Genomic DNA, 19076 nt, shown 5'->3' with positions numbered 1-19076 from the left:
ATCCTTAATATGTTGTTTCATAAATAAATCTGCCTAATAATTGCATTAAGGATTTCTACCTGACAACACAATCTTTGGATGTTTACTCAGAAGTGAGTCCCAATTCAGTTACAGCACAGTCCTAACCATGTTTAAAGGTAAAGGGACCCCTGACCATTAGGTCCAGTCGTGGCCAACTCTGGGATTGCAGCGCTCATCTTGCTTTATTGGCCGAGGGAGCCGACGTACAGCTTCTGGGTCATGTGGCCAGCATGACTAAGCTGCTTCTGGCGAACCAGAGCAGCGCACAGAAACGTCGTTTACCTTCCCGCTGGAGCAGTATCTATTTATCTCCTTGCACTTTTGACGTGCTTTTGAACTGCTAGGTTGGCAGGAGCAGGGACCGAGCAATGGGAGCTCACCCCATCGCGGGGATTCGAACCGCCGACCTTCTGATTGGCAAGTTCTAGGCTCTGTGGTTTAACCCACAGTGCCACCCGTCTTTGAAACCATGTTTACTCAACAATAAATTCCTTTGACATCAACGGGAGTTATTCCTAGAAACATAGAGTAAGGATTTCAGCCTTACCCAGGACTAAGCCTCACTAAATTCACTGGGTCTTACTTCTGAGTAGACATACGCATATAGTCTTGCATTGTATGCATTCTAAGACTTTTTTTTTGTACCTGTAATTTTTTACTCTTTGTAATAGGGTGGCTTGGTGCAAATAAATGCTAGGGCTTCTGCGATGTTAATAGCTGAATGTGGAAGAGAGATGTAGCTTGAATGACAAGCTGCACCTTCTGCAATTCCCTCTGCTATGTGCTGTTGACTTTGCAAGAGCTCTGACCTTAGTAACAGACATTGTGTTAGGGTGCCACAGCTCACCTGACCTTTGCTGCTGCTTACCAGGAGGCCAAGAGGGCGAGATGGTAAGGATGTTGGTGCAGAACAAATGCACCAGTAGGAATGCCAGATTTACTTTGCTGGTGCATTTGCACCATGCTGACCTTGTTGCTGCCTCATCATTCCCCCTTCTCTCCTGGAAAACAGCAGTGGCACAACTGATTGGAGCTCAGATGAGTGGGGCAGCCTCACCCCACCACCCGCTAATGCTGTCCTCTTCTGTATCTGGTTACTCTTTTATGATATAAACAACAAGTCATTCGAGCCAATGGGAGGATAATTAAATCACCCATTAACTCAACATTTTCTCCTTGGGATACCGTGCTACCTGCTCTGCCCTTCCCGTAGATTCAGTAGCAAGAGATAACTGTACATCTTGTCGATGATCACTGCACCATCAGGTTTCTAGTATTGCTACTCGATATCTGTGTTCTCCTCTAATCCCAGGCACTCTGACTCAGGAGCCTTGGATCTGAGGCTTCTTTGAAGTTCATATGCTTTTAACAGCCCTGCAGGATTGTTCATCTAATCAAGAGAGACCACTAACTTGTCCAACTTGCATACGCTGCAGTAAGTGGATAGATGCTGAACTGGTAATATGTGCAGGCAGTTATTAAAAGCACTTCCCACAAGTGAGTTGGGCAGTCGCCTTCATTCTCTTGTCCCCTCCATCTCTGTCATAAAATTCTTTTAACTCTGTGTGTGGGCCTTTTCAGGTGTGTGTGTGTGTGTGTGTGTGTGTGTGTGTTTTGCTGCCCTTTCACTTATTTTGTGGCTGTTCCTCTTGTGAGTTGGTTGTCCTATTGCACCCCAACACATGCCTTTGACTGAGTAGCAGCTTGCCGAATTCTAATCTACGTACAGTGCAAGCACTTTTAATTTATAGAGAAAGTGGATACATAGGCCACTCTCATAATAACAGAATGTCTAGCCATCCACTGAATCTGGATGTTGGAAGATTTAGGACAGACAAAAAGAAAGTACTTATTCACACAGCACATTGTTGAACTATGGGATTTGCTCCCACTAGATGCAGCAATGTCCGTCCGCTTAGCTCACGTCCAGTACCATTTATCTAAAGTACATGGGCTCCTCCAAAGAATCATGGGGATTATAGTTCACACCTCACAATTCCCACTACCCTTACCAAATTGCAGTTCCCAGGATTCTTTGGGGGGGAAGCCATGGTGTGGGTGTGACCTTGGGTGACTTAAAGGGGGATTCAACAAATTCATGGAGGATAAGGCTACTAGTCATGGTGACTATGTTCTGCCTCCACTATCTGAGGCCATATGCCTTTGAGTATGAGTTGCCTGGAGATATAAGTGCAGAGAGTTCTCTTGCACTCAGGTCCTGGTTGTGGGCTTACGTTCTTAAGATTAGTAGATTGCAACTTGTATCATTTTGGTGCCAAATAAAGACATATCTGTTTACCCAACCACATGTAGGGTATTAGAGTCTTTATTTATTGAGCAAGAGTAGCTAGCCTTGTGGTTTTTCAATAACCTTTATAGTTCTAATGTTGTATGTTAAACTGCTCTAATTGTTTATGTTGATTTATACTTTGGATTGTTTTTCAGCTGGTTTTATGCCACTTGTGTCCTCTGATGTGCATTGAACCCCGCCTGGGCACTATTGTGATGGAGGTCTGGCTGGATAAAAATATCCTTAATAAGCACTAAGCCAGCATGTTTTTCTTCGGGTGTGTGCATTTTTTGTGGGCCCAATCAGCACTTTTTCCTCACTGATCTTATCTCTCAGGCTTCCCTTCTAATTACCTTATTTTGTATGAATGAAGCACTGAATGTGGAATAACATCCACGCCTTCCGACACTTCCTCCTCTAACCAACCTGAAAAGAACTATAGAAACTGATTTGAAATGGCTCTCATTAAAAGCTTTCCCAGGATGTTTGTTCTGCTTTTCTTTTGACTACTATCTCACCTTTTAATCTCTTCTTGGCCACTCCTGTACCTGGATTGTAAAAGCAAACATCTATTGTCCCTATAGCCATAATGAATCTCCAGAATCACTTTCTTAGAAGTGCTTCCTCCTTTTAAGTCTCTTTTAGGTCAGTTATCTTAATTATTCCCCTGTCCCCTGTGATTTTGTGTCTTTGACCATATCAGCTGTCTGCAGTTAGCAAGCAGCGCTTTGTTGTAATTTTGTTTTCCTTAGGAACATTGGGAGTGGGGGCAGGCAGAAGAGGGTTTGCTCTCATTTCCTATGATGCGGATCAGGCTGATGCTGTGGGCTGTAGTTGATGGGTGTTTACATCTGTTTCAGCCAGAGCAGAATTGTTCCCTTGTGTATCTTCTAGCCAGACAGAAAGCCACCCACATCTGCCATTACAAAGTGTGTAGGAAAGTGCCTTGGTGTGAGAGTAAGGCATACCAGGAAATAAATAAATACCCATTGGAGTTCAATGACTGGGCACTGTAAATACGCATACACTTAGGTTGTAGAGGCACTGTCTATTTCACACTTCCTGTTATTATGTAGTACAGAACTTTGTTGAATAAGGAAACAGTGGGGGATATCGAATATCTCATGTTATTATAACCACTAGACTTGCCAACACAGTGGTGTGCTACTTCACATTTGACCATGGAGGGTGATGTGAAATAAAAGGTCCTCTGAGCTCAGCTGCATCATGAGTCAACAAATACTTCCACCTATGAAGGGTTATTTGGCCAAGAGTTTGCAACCTATTAGAGGTACCTGCAGGCAAAGAAATATGTTTAGTGAAGCTCCTTTGGGAGATCTGGACAAATAGCCTACTAACAAGAGCTGGAATCCCCTCTGGTTTGCTTACCACCTGATTGAAAATCCATGCCCAGATTCACTCACTGCTCTGGGGCCAGGTGGATGGGAGAAAACTATTTCATACTTTGTATAGCCCATTGTCTCACAGTGATACTAGGTTTAGAACAAAGGTGTTCCAAAGGCAGAAAAATCAACACTGAGCAGGGAGCAGCTTGCATATTTTACAAAGCTACTCTTCTATATTTTAGACCCCAATCACCACCCTTGGATTCCAGAACTGCTGTATCTGTACTTTCACCATAGTCTCCAGTTTGGGCATCCCTGATGTCTATAGTCCTATTCCATCCATGCCTACACATCTCCATGGCATGTAAGTTTCCATTATTGCCTAAATATACTGTGTGTAAGATGGAGTGAATTGAGGCCCATCTTTGGAGAGCTACAGAGACTCAGGATTAGGTAGGTGACTTTGCTGTCACTTGGAAAGGCCTTGCCTTAACAGTGTTATCCTGGCAGAAGGTAGACTGCTGGACTTCTCAATGAGATTGTCCTAAAAATCCCTGGGCAGCTGTGTCGGTTGTGATGGGGTAATGGGGCGTTGCTTCGCCCTGACTTTCACCTCTTTCCTTTGCCTCGTAATTCCTTTGGGTCTAGCAAACAGTGGAAGGAGCACATGTAGTAATGGAGCATCTCAGAAGGCACAGTTGTCCTGTATGCTGGTGGAGGAAAACCTACTGCCTTCTGCCATGTGCTGTCCTAAACTGCCACCTTGGGGTCAACATGTACTGAGTTCAGCCTGGCAGCATCTCTTCCAGAAAGGAAAAATAATAACCAAGATTCCCCGCATTTGTCGATGAATTTACAGCTGTGCAAATATAATGTTTGCACATTGAGATTCTGAGATGGTTCATTTTCCTCACTATATTTATTAATTCTGAGCTTCTTCTTTTTGAAACAACCCTGAGACTTTGGGGTGGAGTCCAAATAAGGTGCTTCTGAGCTGGTGTTACATGATCAGGAACTAAATCGATCAGCTAAACTGGTTAAAGACCTGTTGGGCGGCATTGCAGGGTAGGAGAGGGGATGCTTAAATCTTCCTACCGCTGCTGATTCTCTTCTCCAAATCCCTACTCTGCTAAGCCATTTTCTGTGCAGAGAAACTTTAGGCATCTCGACCCGACAAAACAAAAAAATAATGGCTGAGGGCAATTGCAGGGGGAAATCAGTGAGTGGGAGGGAGTGGGGTTAAGCATCACCTCCCCCTGCCAGCTCTCCCTTGCTTCTGCATGAATGATACCCCAAAACCTCCTGCAGCTTGTCTGGTTTCCTTCTAGAGGTGCAGGTCTCTGGCCCAGACTGTTAAAAAGAAACTTTGATCTAGCATGGGGTGTGGTTCTTGAAATTGCACTCCAATTAGTATTTTTTGGCAGCACCGCTATCCATATGTGTTTCTAATCGCTTTCTAAATGCCTCCTTATGAAATACCTTTCAGAAGATACCATTGGCAGTAGGTCACAACCACAGGCTTCTTGAATGTGCTGCCTGTTGGGAGGAGGGAGACGCCTGGCTTTTCTTTCAGGGCGATTGTGGCGCTGCTTTATTTATTTATTTTCCGAGTGCATCAGAATTACTCGCGCACAGCTTGGTGCTCTGCGTACTGTCAGCTACTTTGGGCTGCTTGTCAAGCAGGGTGCTATGTAAGCTGAAACACTGCTCCATTTTTTCTTTCTTTCTTTCTTTCGTGTGTGTGTGTGTGTGTGTGTGTGTGTGATCATTCTCCTTGCAAGTGTGGTTATTTAATTAGGACCAGGCGGTACTTTCACCGGGATGCACTGTTGACCGAAGGCATAGGGGGCTGGTGGTGTGAAACGATTGGCTTTTATTACACGCAGACTGCTTTCCTAGCAGAAAAGAGCAAGTTGTGAAGAAGCAGGGAATCGGTGGCTCGGATCCAGGCAAGAGCGGGTGCCTCGTTTTGCTAAGCCATGATCCGTATTTGGCTGTGAAGGGTCGGCTCCTTCATTGCAAGCACTGCCATAAAAGGACAGCTAACCAGTTGTTTTTCAGGGGAAACGGACTGCTGATTTTTATGAGTTTTAAAAATATCTGTTCAGAACATTTCTGTTTGCACAAATGGATTCATCTCCTTTCTTATTTAATTTATAGATATATATATATATTTGTTTTCTGTGGAAACACAGGCCTTTGACAGTTTTAAGAAACAGCTGTGTTTCTTTTTTGGGTGCGGGGAGGAGGTTGCAACAATTATTCCTGAGTTGTTTCCTAGTTTGAGGATGATTCAACCTTCTTTCAAGAACAGAATGGTGAGATGGGGAGAGATTAGCAGTATCTTCCCAATCTTCTCTTAACCATTGCCAAATAATGAACAAGCTAATTTGATTCTGAGGTGTAGCTTTATATCCATTACTGTTTAGAAAGAAGGCTGTACAGCTGATGCCCCCTCCTGCTTCAGGGAATGGAATCACACGGAAGAATTCCCATGAAGTTTCAGCAAGTTGGCTTCAGAGTTCTGCTTCCGTAATTGCCCATAGCTCCTAAATCAAGTAGCCCATGCTAAGGTTTGATGTTGCCAAGACATTTTCCCTATGATTAAGTACACTCGCTGTTACTTTTTAAGATCTGTAAATGAAGGAATGTGAGACTGACAGCAGGACAGGCCACCCCATTCCCAGTTCTTTCTCTGTATGGCGCAGCTTTACCTGTGACCCGAAGGTGTCAGCGGCTGTGTTCACATGTAATGTGAAGCCAAACCATGCATCAGTGTCAACAAACTGGCTCCCATGGAGGAGATTGTATCTGTTTTGCTGTTCCTTGATGCTTTTTAGCTCAGTGCAGTACAGCAGCTAAACTAAGGTTTGGCATAGCTTGAGCTCTGAACCTGGGATTGTGGTTAAGGTTTCTTGTCCTTAACTAAGACCTGTAGCCAAGTTTTATCTCATTGTTATAAGCCATGGTTAAGAAGAAGCGATTTTAACCAGGATTCCACATTTGGAAAACATGCTAAGCCAAACCTTGGTTTAGCGGTCATCCTGTCCTAAAGGAAGGTTCAAAGTGTGTGTGAGCCAGTACGTTTGCACGGTCCCAGTAACACATACTTTGCCTTACTATAGCATATGAACCAGGTCACTGAGTTGTCTGTTGAACTGTTCAGGCTCTGTGCAGGTATTGCTAATGGGAAAGGTTTATCAACCAGGGTTATACAACTCCCTGGCAAGGCTCTTTACACAGGTCTGCAGCAGGATTTTTCCCATTCTGCTGGGAAAGAGAGACAGACAGGAGAACATGGGAAGCTAGGCTGCAGTTAAAGGAGTATGTACAGTTAATTCACAAGGTCACTCTGTTAATTTACTTACATTCAGTGTAAGTATATGCATTTGTCTCCTTACCAGTCACTGCCCATGATGTGAAACAGGTACAGTGGAAAACAGTTTAATGTTGGGATGCAGGAGTACCCCATACTAGAGCAGAGGAAGGAGGAGTTTGACTCAGAGCAGCCATTTTGGGTTTCCTATAACATGTAGGTCAACCCTGAAAAAAGAAAAAGAAAAAAAGAGACTTTGCAGGGCATTTGTCATGACGTAGCGTGTGCCAAGATCTCTGGCACTGAGCACAGGCTTGCTGAAGCATATAGGGTCCTAAAAGGCTCAAGCCACAGACAAGGCAAACAATCTCCTGGCGGGAAGGTAACAATAGACAGCAGCTGTGACTCCAGTGAGAAGAGCAAACTGAAGCCCAGCTAATGATGAAAAGAAACAGGGAACCGCCGAAGCTTGAAAGGGTGTGGAGAGAGGAGGGAAGGAGCTCCGCAGCAAATGTAGGGGAGTTTGAGCAACAAGATATGCATGAGAGAGAGAAATGCAAGGGGAACGGTACAGAGAAAAATCTCAAAAGCCATGGAGACTATCCACAGTCCTGAAAGCTAGACGATGGGTTCTCCATTATCAGTGGTTTACTTCAGCTCCATGTACAGTGGAACCTCGATTGTTGAACGCTTCGGAATCCAAACAATGCGGAATGCGAATGCCAACAACCCGGAAGTGAATGCTTCCATTTTCGAATGCGCTTCGGAAGTTGAATGACTTCCGAGGCATGTTTTTCCATTTTTTAAAAGGAATTTGCTGATCGGCAATTGCACCTCGGTTGTCGAACGTTTTGGAAGTCAAACGGTCTTCTGGAATGGATTACGTTCGACAACCAAGGTTCCACTGTATTACTAGAAGCAATCACTTGTGTACTTGGAGAGCAAGAGCCCCCCACACAGAGTTTGACAGTTAAAATATTTCTGCCTGGGATTTAATGCTAACAATGGAATAATTTTAGAAATGTAAGCAGAGTGATAATCTCCATCAGCCTGGAAAAGGTCACAGGAGAGAGAAAGTATTTCAAACATTAGTTGTTCCTTTGCTTTCTGGAAGGAGTCAGGATTTCTCCTGTTCCATCTTATCTCTCAGTAACTATGTACAACAAACCTCTTTGCTTTCCTCCCTCTCAACCACTGTTCTCCCATGCCTTGTCATCCATCGCCACTTAAATGTCTATTTGCAGGTGAATTTCAGTCCCTTAGAAAATTCAGTTGCCAGGACTTGAGTATAGCCAGACCTTGCTCACAGAATCTGACAGGGCTAAGACCTGGAAATAAAAGTGTCTCTGAGCACATTGGACAACTTAATTAAAACAAAAAACAAAAAACAACCCCACCTATTTATCATTGCATATAAAGTCTGTAAGTTGCTAAGGATATAATGACTTTTCTTGCAAAAATTATTCCAGCCAAACAGGGTAAGTCTTGGAAGTTCTATTTTGAATGTAAAAATTCTGTGGGAAGCTATCATTCTGGCATAGTCAGTAGGAGCTAAGAAAAGTTTAGCAGAGTATTTTTAATTGAGGAAATGTTCCAAGTGATTCTTCCCCCACAGACAATTTGGCTTCCCTCTTGTTAAAGCTGCTCTGAGTTAATTCAGAAGTCTGGGGGTAGTCACTGGAAACAAAGAGGATTCTATTTTTTTGCATTGTTCAATGAACATTTGTGAACATTGAAAAGGGGGTTACACTCTTTTTTGTAAGGCTGAGAAAATAGATTTCCCAGTGTATTATTAAAAAAAATATATCAGGAAGAAGGCAGAAATGGTTCCTGTTCCTGTTGATACTTACTAAAATAAACTCAGAAGTTTTTGGTAGCTGTAGTGGAAAAGGAAGATAGCTGTGGTTTATTTCTTGACCATATCAGATCCAGGGCAGTGTACAGCTTACAAAGAGCTCAATACAATAAAAACATTGAAAAAAGCATAAAAAAGAGAGAGTAGTGAAAGCATAAAACAACGCTGGTTGCTAGGGCTTTTTTTTCAGCCACAACTCATCGGAACTAAGTTCTGCACCTCTCAGGTGAGCACCATTGCCGTTCTAAGAGAATGAGGGAGGTGTTTGTGGTGAGTTCCAGCACCTTGTTTTCTAGAAAAAATAGCACTGCTGGTTGCGTTCCTTGAGGAAGGACTGTCACTCAGTGGCTTTGCGTGCAGACAGTCCACGAATCAATCCCTGGCACCTCCCAAGTAGGGCTGAAAATGTCCCCTGACTGACAGAGAACCTGCATCGGGCAGTGTAGAGTAGGGGTAGCCAACATGGTGCCCTTCAGATGCTCCTGGACTCCATCTCCCAAGCATTCTGAGGTTTTTCATACAACCAAGCAGTGTGTAAATTGTATGAAATAAATAAATAAATAATAATAATAATAATAAACTCCCATCTGCCCCAGCCAGAACAACCATTGGAGAAAGATGGTGGGAGTTGTCCAACATCTGGAGAGCACCACAATGTCTACCCTCGGTGTAGGATAGATGGAACAGTCATCGGATAGAAGGCAGCCTTCTATGTTCCATTACACCTTTTTTTTTTTAAAATGCCTAGATAAATAAAAATGGCTCAAACTGGTGTTTGGATGCTTGTAAAGCAGGAGCCAGAATTGCCTCTTGAGGGAAGGGCATCCCAGAGCCACCACTGAAACAGTTGCTTCCTGTAATTTCAGAGTCCCCTTCTGATAAGGGATGTACTTGTGACAGGACCTCAGTATGGTTGTAATATAGCATGGAGCTGACTGCATCATTCACAGTAATATATTTGAACCACGGCAACATGCATTTCTTCCCCCCTTCCCCCAATCTCTGTTTCTTTGCCCATGAATTGAGTTCCCTGTGGCTTGCTAAGATAATTGTGAGTGCAACTAAAGAGTCCCTTTTTTCACCAAGGTTGCAAAGATGTGGTCACAAGATGACCAAGTTGTGTGTTTTGACAGGAAATCAAGCACTGGTTGCTCACAGCAGGTCACAGTAGCTTTGGCCATGTAAAATAGGTTAAGCAGACTTGCTTGGATGTGATATAAGTCACCCAGAAGAGGTAGAGTTTGGGGTGCAGCCAGTTCCCCTGCACTGGGCATCAAGGCGAGAGGGTGCCCCAAGAGGCACTCCAACAATTATGTAGAATGGAAGGCTAGAGGCGGGGATGACAAATTTTGACATCACACAGGTTGCCACTGAAATCTGAAAGCCTCAAGTCCACCACTGCACCCAGACAGGAGTGGTTCATCAGGGTACAATAACTAGAGCAGGCTTCCTCAACCTCGGCCCTCCAGATGTTTTGAGACTACAATTCCCATCATCCCTGACCACTGGTCCTGCTAGCTGGGGATCATGGGAGTTGTAGGCCAAAAACATCTGGAGGGCCGAGGTTGAGGAAGCCTGAACTAGAGTGATATGGTTGAACCTTTGCTTTACATTCTTTCTAGACAAGCTTCTGAATACCTTCCTTTGATTTCCAAAGAAAAATTGAAGTCTGCAGGTATAACCAAAAGACATTCAGTGCCCTACCTTAGGACAATTAATTGCCTCTTAGCTGACACACACCAGCTACACACTTCCTACAAGAAACGTTTGTGGTTGCAATACCTTCTGCCTTGGCCACCTCAGTCCTGTCAAATTTCTTTGGAAGTATCATTCATTTTTATGTCAGCCAAGGCTATTTCACATTTTACTCAGGTGTGCCATGAAGTGTACACTTAGCAGGGACCTGTATCCAGTCAGAACTCTCTGACTATTATCTGTATGATGTATGCAGACAATTCTCAAATAATGGTCACATTCACAATACAGTGGTACCTCGCAAGACGAATGCCTCGCAAGACGAATGCCTCGCAAGACGAAAGAGTTTTTCATTTTTTGAGTTGCTTCGCAAGACGAATTTCCCTATGGGCTTGCTTCGCAAGACGAAAACGTCTTGCGAGTTTGTTTCCTTTTTCTTAAAACCGTTAATACCGTTAAAACCGTGCTTCGCAAGATGAAAAATTCGCAAGACGAAAAAACTCGCAGAACGAATTAATTTCGTCTTGCGAGGCACCACTGTAGTATATTTTCAGTGTATGCTTTAAAATATATTAGATTTTCACATATTGCTTATTTTCAGTTGTAAAGGTATGTTCGAGATAGTAGACTAAAATGTAGGATTGTCTTCTTAGTGATTTCACCAAAACTTCCCACCATCTTTAAATTATATCAACAACAATTTTTATTCCGCTTAATCACCGCCATCTCTGAGCAGTGTATGGGTTAAGGTCACCAGCCATTGTAGTATCAGAAAACTCCAAATTTTGTTTCAATGTAGCATAATTAACAGTAATTGCTCAAGACAGATTCTTGGCCAGAACAAAATAGCTTCCTGTGCAATTAATGAATAACAATTAACTGAACTGGTAAGGCAACCATGTGTTAAAATCAAGACCAGCATCTGTTCTCTGTTATCACAGCTTGAAATTGGAGTAAACATACAGCGGATTTTGCAGTAGTATTTTCTTACTTGTTTGTTTTTCAATATTCCTACTTTCCTCAAATCTACTCACGGAGAATGGTCTCTGTGTTAAAGGTATGCAAGTTGCATAGGAAATGTTCTCCGAGAAGGAGCTTGTGCCTGCCATGAAATATTCAGGTAGATTTGCACCCCAAACCTCTGTATACTACAGCTGCAGTCCTACACTGCGGTCTAAACTGGGAGCAACAGAGATGTGGGAAAATTGGATTCCGTTCACATTTTAAGGTGAACTTACCTTATTCACAGTTTATGAAACAATATGCAAACTTAAAACAGAAAAGTCTGCATATAGGTGTATGTATTAGTGAAAATAACAGAAAATGCATTATAACAGGAGAGCTGCTTTGCAAAAAAATGTGCATATGAGAAAAAATTGTATACAAAAATGCGTATATTAGAAGAAATTTGCATTGAAGTGCTGGAGGATTTTCATGATGACTTTTTAAAAAAACAACAACCATGAACTAGAGTGGAAATGTGAAGAACTGAATTTAAATTTGGGGAAATGAAAAACAGAGAAGAACGGAAATCAACCCATCCTTAGTAATAGTATAGCATTAAATGGGGTGTCTTGTCTCTTCCCAATACCTGCTGCGCAGTGCTCCCTGCCAGCTCTTTCCCCCAATGAAGCAGAGAGGAACCAGACAGGGACCTTTGCTGTCTTCTTAACTAGAAGTGGTACTCCCATGCATTTCTTGCCAGGAAGAATTGAATGTGTAGTTTTCACCGCCTCCTGATTCCATTGTGGAGAAGGGGAAACCACAGATCCGTTGCTCCCTGTAATGAAATGATTCTCTTGAGCCATGACAGCCACAAGAAGCATAGACAGGCGTACGATCTTGCTCACTCACTCTGCCATGTCCATATGATGCTGGTTTGAGCTGGCTACTGTCAGATGCTCCTCTCTTGCACTTATTTTTGCACCATTCTCCTTCCACCTGTGCTGCTGTTTTCACTACACAATGAGCTGAGCAAAGGATCAGAACTGCTCAGAAGCCTGTGATTTTACTGCCACCTACCCAGATCATAGGACACGGGTGGCGCTGTGGGTTAAACCACAGAGCCTAGGACTTGCCGATCAGAAGGTCAGCAGTTTGAATCCCCGCGATGGGGTGAGCTACTGTTTCTCGGTCCCTGCTCCTGCCCACCTAGCAGTTCGAAAGCACATCAAAGTGCAAGTAGATAAATAGGTACCACTCTGGCGGGAAGGTAAACGGCGTTTCCGTGCGCTGCTCTGGTTCGCCAGAAGCAGCTTAGTCATGCTGGCCACATGACCCGGAAGCTGTACGCTGGCTCCCTTGGCCAATAAAGCGAGATGAGCGCCGCAACCCCAGAGTTGGTCACAACTGGACCTAATGGTCAGGGGTCCCTTTACCTTTACCTTTACCCAGATCAGGTGGCAGAGTGACCCAGACCAACAGGTACTGATACTAACTGCTCTCCACAGTGATATATTTTTATGATGACAGTGGTATACTAATATTTATTATTAAAAATTACATTAATTAAAACCTGTCACCTACGGAAGTCTGCATCATCCTAGCATTGGTTGCTGTTTTTAGGGTTACTTGGGCGAGGCTCTTTCTCCCTTTTCTGATTATATTGGGATCCATGTGAGGTTTCTAATCCAAACCTACAACTTCTTTCTGGCACTCGAAAAATGAGTATGTAGAACAACATTGCACAGCAGCCACAGCCTTGCCTGGTGAGTAAGTCGTTAAAAAGAATAATAATACTGCGCTATTTTGTAAAAATGCAGAAACCTGCAGACAATTACAGTAATAGACTCTAAAAGTCTGCCAAGGTGCACCATGCATTTTTAGTAAATGTGGTCCCATCTGCACTTGAGAATAGTTCTGTCACTGTCGCTATGGTAATATCCCTAAAAGTAGGTAGACAGAATGTTTAATGTCTAAGCAGCCTCACTTCTGCGGCAGACTGAGGACCCCCCTCCCTCCCACCACGCTGTCAAATCTTCTATCAAGTAAGTACACCTTAATCAGGCCTCTAGTACATTTTCTTGTGAATGAAAAACCACTGCAAGTGAGAAAAGTGGGAGGACAGACGTAGAATGCCAGGTCTGTGGGTTCTTTTTCTTTATGTGATTTTTTTTCCCTTTTTTGAGTAGAGGTCAGCAAAGCCTGTACCATTGAATTAAAAAAAAAAAGGAATGAGAGAAAGAAAGAAAGAAAAGCCCAAGTTCAGCTCCTTTCAGTGTGTGGCTGCTGTCAGAAGGATTTGCCCAGCTTTGGAGGGTTTTGTTTAGGGGGATTGACTGATTTATTAGAGACAATGATTGGCCGGCTGCTGGGGTGCAGAGCAGCAGGAGACAGGAAAATGGCTGGTGAATTGATGCAGTCACTGAGCAGATGGAGGGATCAGCCAGAGAAACAAAAGTAAAGCTGCTACTAGCACATTGTTGTGGGGAAAGAGAATGGAATTGACCATTGGTGCAAGGCCAAGGGGAGAACTTCCTGGCTACAACCAGCATGTTTGTTTGTGTGTGTGTCTCTCTCTGTGTTAGAGAGATCACTCTCTGGACAGGAACAAGAAGGCTCCTGTGAGTTATGGCATGCAGACAGATGTATGTTCCTGCCTGCCACTCCAACTGCTGCTGCTACCTGGTCTTCAGCTCAATGGTTTGGAGGCAAAACCACACCATGGCGTGAGAAACGGTTTGAATGTGTGTGTGTTTCCTTCTGTGTGTATGTACTGTTATTATGTAGCTCTTTTTTCATATTTGGGGTCTAGTGTATGGCATTGTAGCTTGAGGGTGATTCAGAATCAGTTAGATTTAAAACTAGGTTATTTTTCAACAGCTAATGGATGTCTTCCAAATATATTCCATTTATTCGAGCTAGTTCCTGATTAGGCCGCAGGGGAATTTGCCATACATTTCTATAGTACTGAGTGACTGAGGAGAGTATTTAATTACTTATTTAGGTTTTTGGATACTGCCATTCCCAACAGTCACAGGGAGATGTACAGCAAAATAAAATACAACAAAAGCCAATCCACTGAAATCGATTCTCATAAAATACCCACAAGTAATATAGTAGCAGTGTCATACTTGAAGTAGACTTCACCCATTGGCCTGTCTTCAGCTGTCACTTAAATGAATACATTGCAGAGGCAAGGTACCCTTCTGTGGGGAGATCATTGCATAGCCATGGAGCCACTACAGCAAGCTTTCAACTCCTCAACCCAGGCAGATCTCACAATCTCTTTCACCACATGGAAAAGCTCTGCTGGATGGCTACTTGAGAATGCATTGATGGTAGAGAAGCAATTCTTTTCACCATCACCACCACCACATGGTAGGCATAAAGATCCTGGGACTTGTGCCACCTACCCTCTCTCTTTATGGTTTCATTGTTTTGAGCTTCCCAGAATTCCCCTGAGCTCTCTCAGTTCTTCAGTGCCAGAGTGGGCACCTAGGTGTGATCCTGTCAAGAGCCCTTTCAGCCTCAAAAGTGCCAGCAAGGAGTTATGAGTCCACTGGATGGACAAGACTGAAGACGCATTGGCAATATTTAGAAGGAACAGTTTTTTCCCTTTCTCTTTTACCGGACTACATAGTAAAAGTAGCGTAACAATGGTGCTTATTTGGTTATATTGTGACATTCCAGATGTGCCCTTGCCTTATTCCCTCTGGTGAGTGGCAAGGCCTCCTGAGTGAGCAGGCAAGCAGCAGAGTCTCCTTAACTCCACTTCTGTCCATTAGTATCCCTTTAAAGCCAGGCGTTTGTGGTAGCCCCATGGCATACCACTTGGGTTACAGCTTCTGGCTTAGTAGAGTTGATTTTCACCAAGGTTTCACCCCTTAGAAATACATATTTCCCAGATTTAATGGGATTCTTTATTCAGGTCTGAAATGTAGACTATTGTTGCAAGTGACACTGTTGTGAAACCAGAGCTGGCCCTATCATTTGACAAAGGGAAGTAATCACTTCTAGTGGAAGGTGCCTGGGGGACAGCAACAATAGCCTGCAGCTGTTCTTCTCGAGCGCCCCAGCCATTCTTTCTCTTGCCTTTCCTGTGGCTCCGAATATGGCCTGGTGCCTCAAATGATGCTCTGATATCACCTGCGTTGAAATGAAATTCAAATGCCCGTTCAGTTGGCTTCTGCACATGGAATGGGAAGCGGGGGCCCTCTTGTACTTCGCCTCAGACAACAAAATGTCTTGGGCCAGTCCTGGGTGAGACATTGTTTTCCTATAGATCACATTTTCAGAGGTTAAAAGGAGCGTGTTTCACTATTTTAATGGATGCCCGGCAAATTATATATCTTAGCTGTGAGGCATTTTCTCCCCTTGGGACCCATTCACTCAACAATCTTGGAACTTCACAGGGCCTCTAGGATTGGAATATACATCTGGATGCCAGGTTTCTAAATCAGTAGCTGTGCTGTTCCTGTATAGGTGTGGGGGTGGGGGAAGATAATGAATGGTGAAGTTCAAATTGCATGGTAAATGATTGAAAGGAATACAGGCAAGTCCCTTTTGCTGGAACTTCTTCATTGGAAGCCACCAATCTGTCAGTTGCCATTTTGGATGCTAGATACATGGGACCACAGCTTGGCACTGATACAGATGGCCACATATAATTATTAGTTGTGGTCAAAATACACACAGTCTTCTTGCTTTATACTTCTCTGGAAGAAGTATTTGAAGAATTCCAGAGCGATATGGTTGTCTTTGGCATCTGGAACTCTTGGGAATCCAAATGGCAGGCTGGTCTGTTGTGTGCATTTACTGTTGCCATCTCTATATCCGTTTCTTCTTATGCCCATAGCAAGCATGGACTGACCCTGAGAGAATAGAATACTTACAAGATGTGGAAATCATAGCAAGTGCCCCTTTTTTCCCAAATGGCTCCATATGTTGCATATCCATTTTGATCCAGGAAAATTGCATTGTGTCTCAAAGAAAGCCCCCTTAACAACTAAAGAGATGGCGATTTAATTTTCATAGTCCTTATTTTTGAACATTTAAAAAAATGTTCCTAATAGGTAGCACTGGTGATTTACTCTCAGAGAACTCTGTTAACAATAGGTTCCTTTTATGAGGAAGCCGTTTCCATCCATCTTTTTACATGAAACCTGAAAACGTTTTTGCTTAGGCAAGCCTATCCAGACATGCAGAAGTTACATGCATTTTAATCTGTTTTTAGCTTCTTGTAGATTTTAATTAGTATTGAAATGTTGTTAGGTATCACTTGTTAACTGTCTTTTATTGGTGATTTTAATGTTTCCTTTTATTTGTAAACTGCTTTGATATGTTCTTATAATCAGACAGTATATAGATTTTGCTAAAATAAAATAACGTGAGATAAATTATCATGGATGTCAAAAGGCATTGAAATATAGGGGTCTTTTTTTAGACCCATGCTATTAAGCCATTTATGCCATCTCCCCTATTTTCACACACTGCAGCTGCCGCTGAGAGATTCCACATGAACGCTTAATTCTTTCAGTTGCTCAACTCGGGTAAAATATTTCCAATGGAAACTATTAACAGCCAATCTATTTTTATCTCTTGTTGCCGGTTGTTTTCTTTGTCTTAGAAAAGAAAATGCTACTAGTTCTCTATCTGTGAGGCTAGTACACTTTGGATGGGACATGTCCAAGCACTCATTCAGAGGCACCAAAGCTGTTGTCAGGTGGTTGGGAACACCCAGTCAAGCCTGGAGCTGGTAGTCCTCACCTTATAATAAAGGATCAAGCATGTTTGTGTGAATATCTTCTCTCCCTTTCCACATTTGGTGGTTGTGGGGAGTGGTTTAGGGATGAGTGCAGGAAAGAAGTAGATAGGAACTTGGCTGGCAAAGGAAGAGGAATTTTGCAGACCTAGATATTGTGACATCATTGGGAGAAGAAGCGGAAATGTGGTCTCAAGAGTTCTGGAGATTGGGAGGGGGCTTACAGTAAACATTTTGTTTTGGAGTTTGTAAACTTTGGGTTGGTGCTCTGAAAAGCCATGTAACCGCATCTAGGTCTGTTCAGCTTTCTTTTAAGTGTTACCATAGAACGTCATTGGCACTATTCTGTTTAATTGGGCGCATAATTGTTGTTCTAGAACAATCAGGTAACAAACCTCCAAGTGGTTTTTGTGAGCAATTAGCAATGCAGATAGGATGATGGTGGTCATCCGTGGTGGACTTTGGGCGTCTCAAGTTCAGCGGCTCCCTGCGCAGCAGCTCCCACTCAGCCTCTCGCCTTCCATTGCTCGATATTGTTGCAGTGTCCCCTGTGGCGCCCTCTCGGCTTGGCGCCCAGTATGTGCAAACTGGTCATACACCCCTAAATCCGCCTCTGGTGGTCATTGAGGAAGTTGGGTATGTTTAGCCTGAAGAAGAGAAGACTGAGAGGTGATAGGATAGTCATCTTCAAATATCTGAAGGTCTGCCACATGGAAGAGGGTAGGCCCTGATCTCCAGAAGGTAGGCCCTGATCTAACGGTTTCAAAGCAGAAGAAATGAGATTCCAACTAAACATTTGGACAAACTTTCTGATGGTAAGAGCTGTTCAAAAGTGGAATGCACTATATCAGAAGGTGGCGGGCTCTCCTTCAGTGGAGCTTTTAAAGCAGAGGCTCGATGACCATCTGGCAGGTATTCCTGCATTGCATGGGGTTGGACAGGGTGACTCTTGGGGTCCCTTCCAACCTTATACATTGGTACCTCAGGTTAAGAATTTAATTCGTTCCGGAGGTCCGTTCTTAACCTGAAACTGTTCTTAACCTGAAGCACCACTTTAGCTAATGGGGCCTCCCGCTGCTTCTGCGCCGCTGCTGCGCGATTTCTGTTCTTATCCTGAAGCAAAGTTCTTAACCCGAGGTACTATTTCTGGGTTAGCAGAGTCTGTAACCTGAAGCGTCTGTAACCCGAGGTACCACTGTAGTTGATTTCAGGTGAATTGTGCCAATTGACTGTATCTTCTTTCTACAGAAAGATACACCACTGCATGCAAGTCCTATAGTGATCATGCTGTATTTTTAATACTTTTTTATATTACAAAACCAAATGTCCCTCCCCCCCAATTCAGTTCCATAGCAATTAGGATAGCAGAATAGCAGTTCAGCATCCTGTTCACAGAGCGACCAACCAGATGCCTGTGAGAAGCCTGCAAGCATGACTCCTAGCCACCCAAAAAGCCTAATCTTCACAGGGGAATGAATGACCCTGTAAAAGCAAGGGAGGAGTTGGGGGCCACACTTTTAGCACAGGTGTGTTGACTTTCTGCTAGATGATTGAAGCAGGGATTTTCAAACCCTCATAGCACCACCCAAAGAACAGCTGTCTGCAAAATGTCGTAGACCCACCTATAATCACCTCCAGGGGAGGCACCAGCAATTCAAAGGTAGCATTGCCATGAAAGAGTTGCAATGATGGGTCTGACAACCAAATCCTAATCCTGAGGAGAATTAAGTATAGAAGCATGCTTGCAACTCAGCATTCTTAGAATTACGGCTTTACCTAGAAATCCAGTGTCTTAAAAGGTGTTCCTTTATGTGCCATATGCTTTGAAACTTTTCTGTTATCTTTTTTTA

General features: G+C 43.4%; 1 protein-coding gene and 1 long non-coding RNA gene across 3 annotated transcripts in view; one reads left to right on the top strand and one right to left on the bottom strand.

Moving 5' to 3' along the window:
* NHS (NHS actin remodeling regulator) overlaps window positions 1-19076 on the top strand; it is a 240988-nt gene that overhangs the window by 108350 nt on the left and 113562 nt on the right. The window lies entirely within an intron of this gene.
* Window positions 15914-17344, bottom strand: LOC308475016. Its single transcript, XR_013985085.1, has 2 exons — window positions 17232-17344; window positions 15914-16336 (listed from the first exon to the last, which is right to left on the bottom strand). It is a non-coding gene; the product is annotated as an uncharacterized lncRNA (long non-coding RNA).

This window comes from Podarcis pityusensis (genome assembly GCF_964106645.2).
Source record: "Podarcis pityusensis genome assembly, chromosome: 4".
NCBI lineage: Eukaryota > Metazoa > Chordata > Lepidosauria > Squamata > Lacertidae > Podarcis > Podarcis pityusensis.
This window is presented reverse-complemented; position numbering and strand designations above follow the sequence as displayed.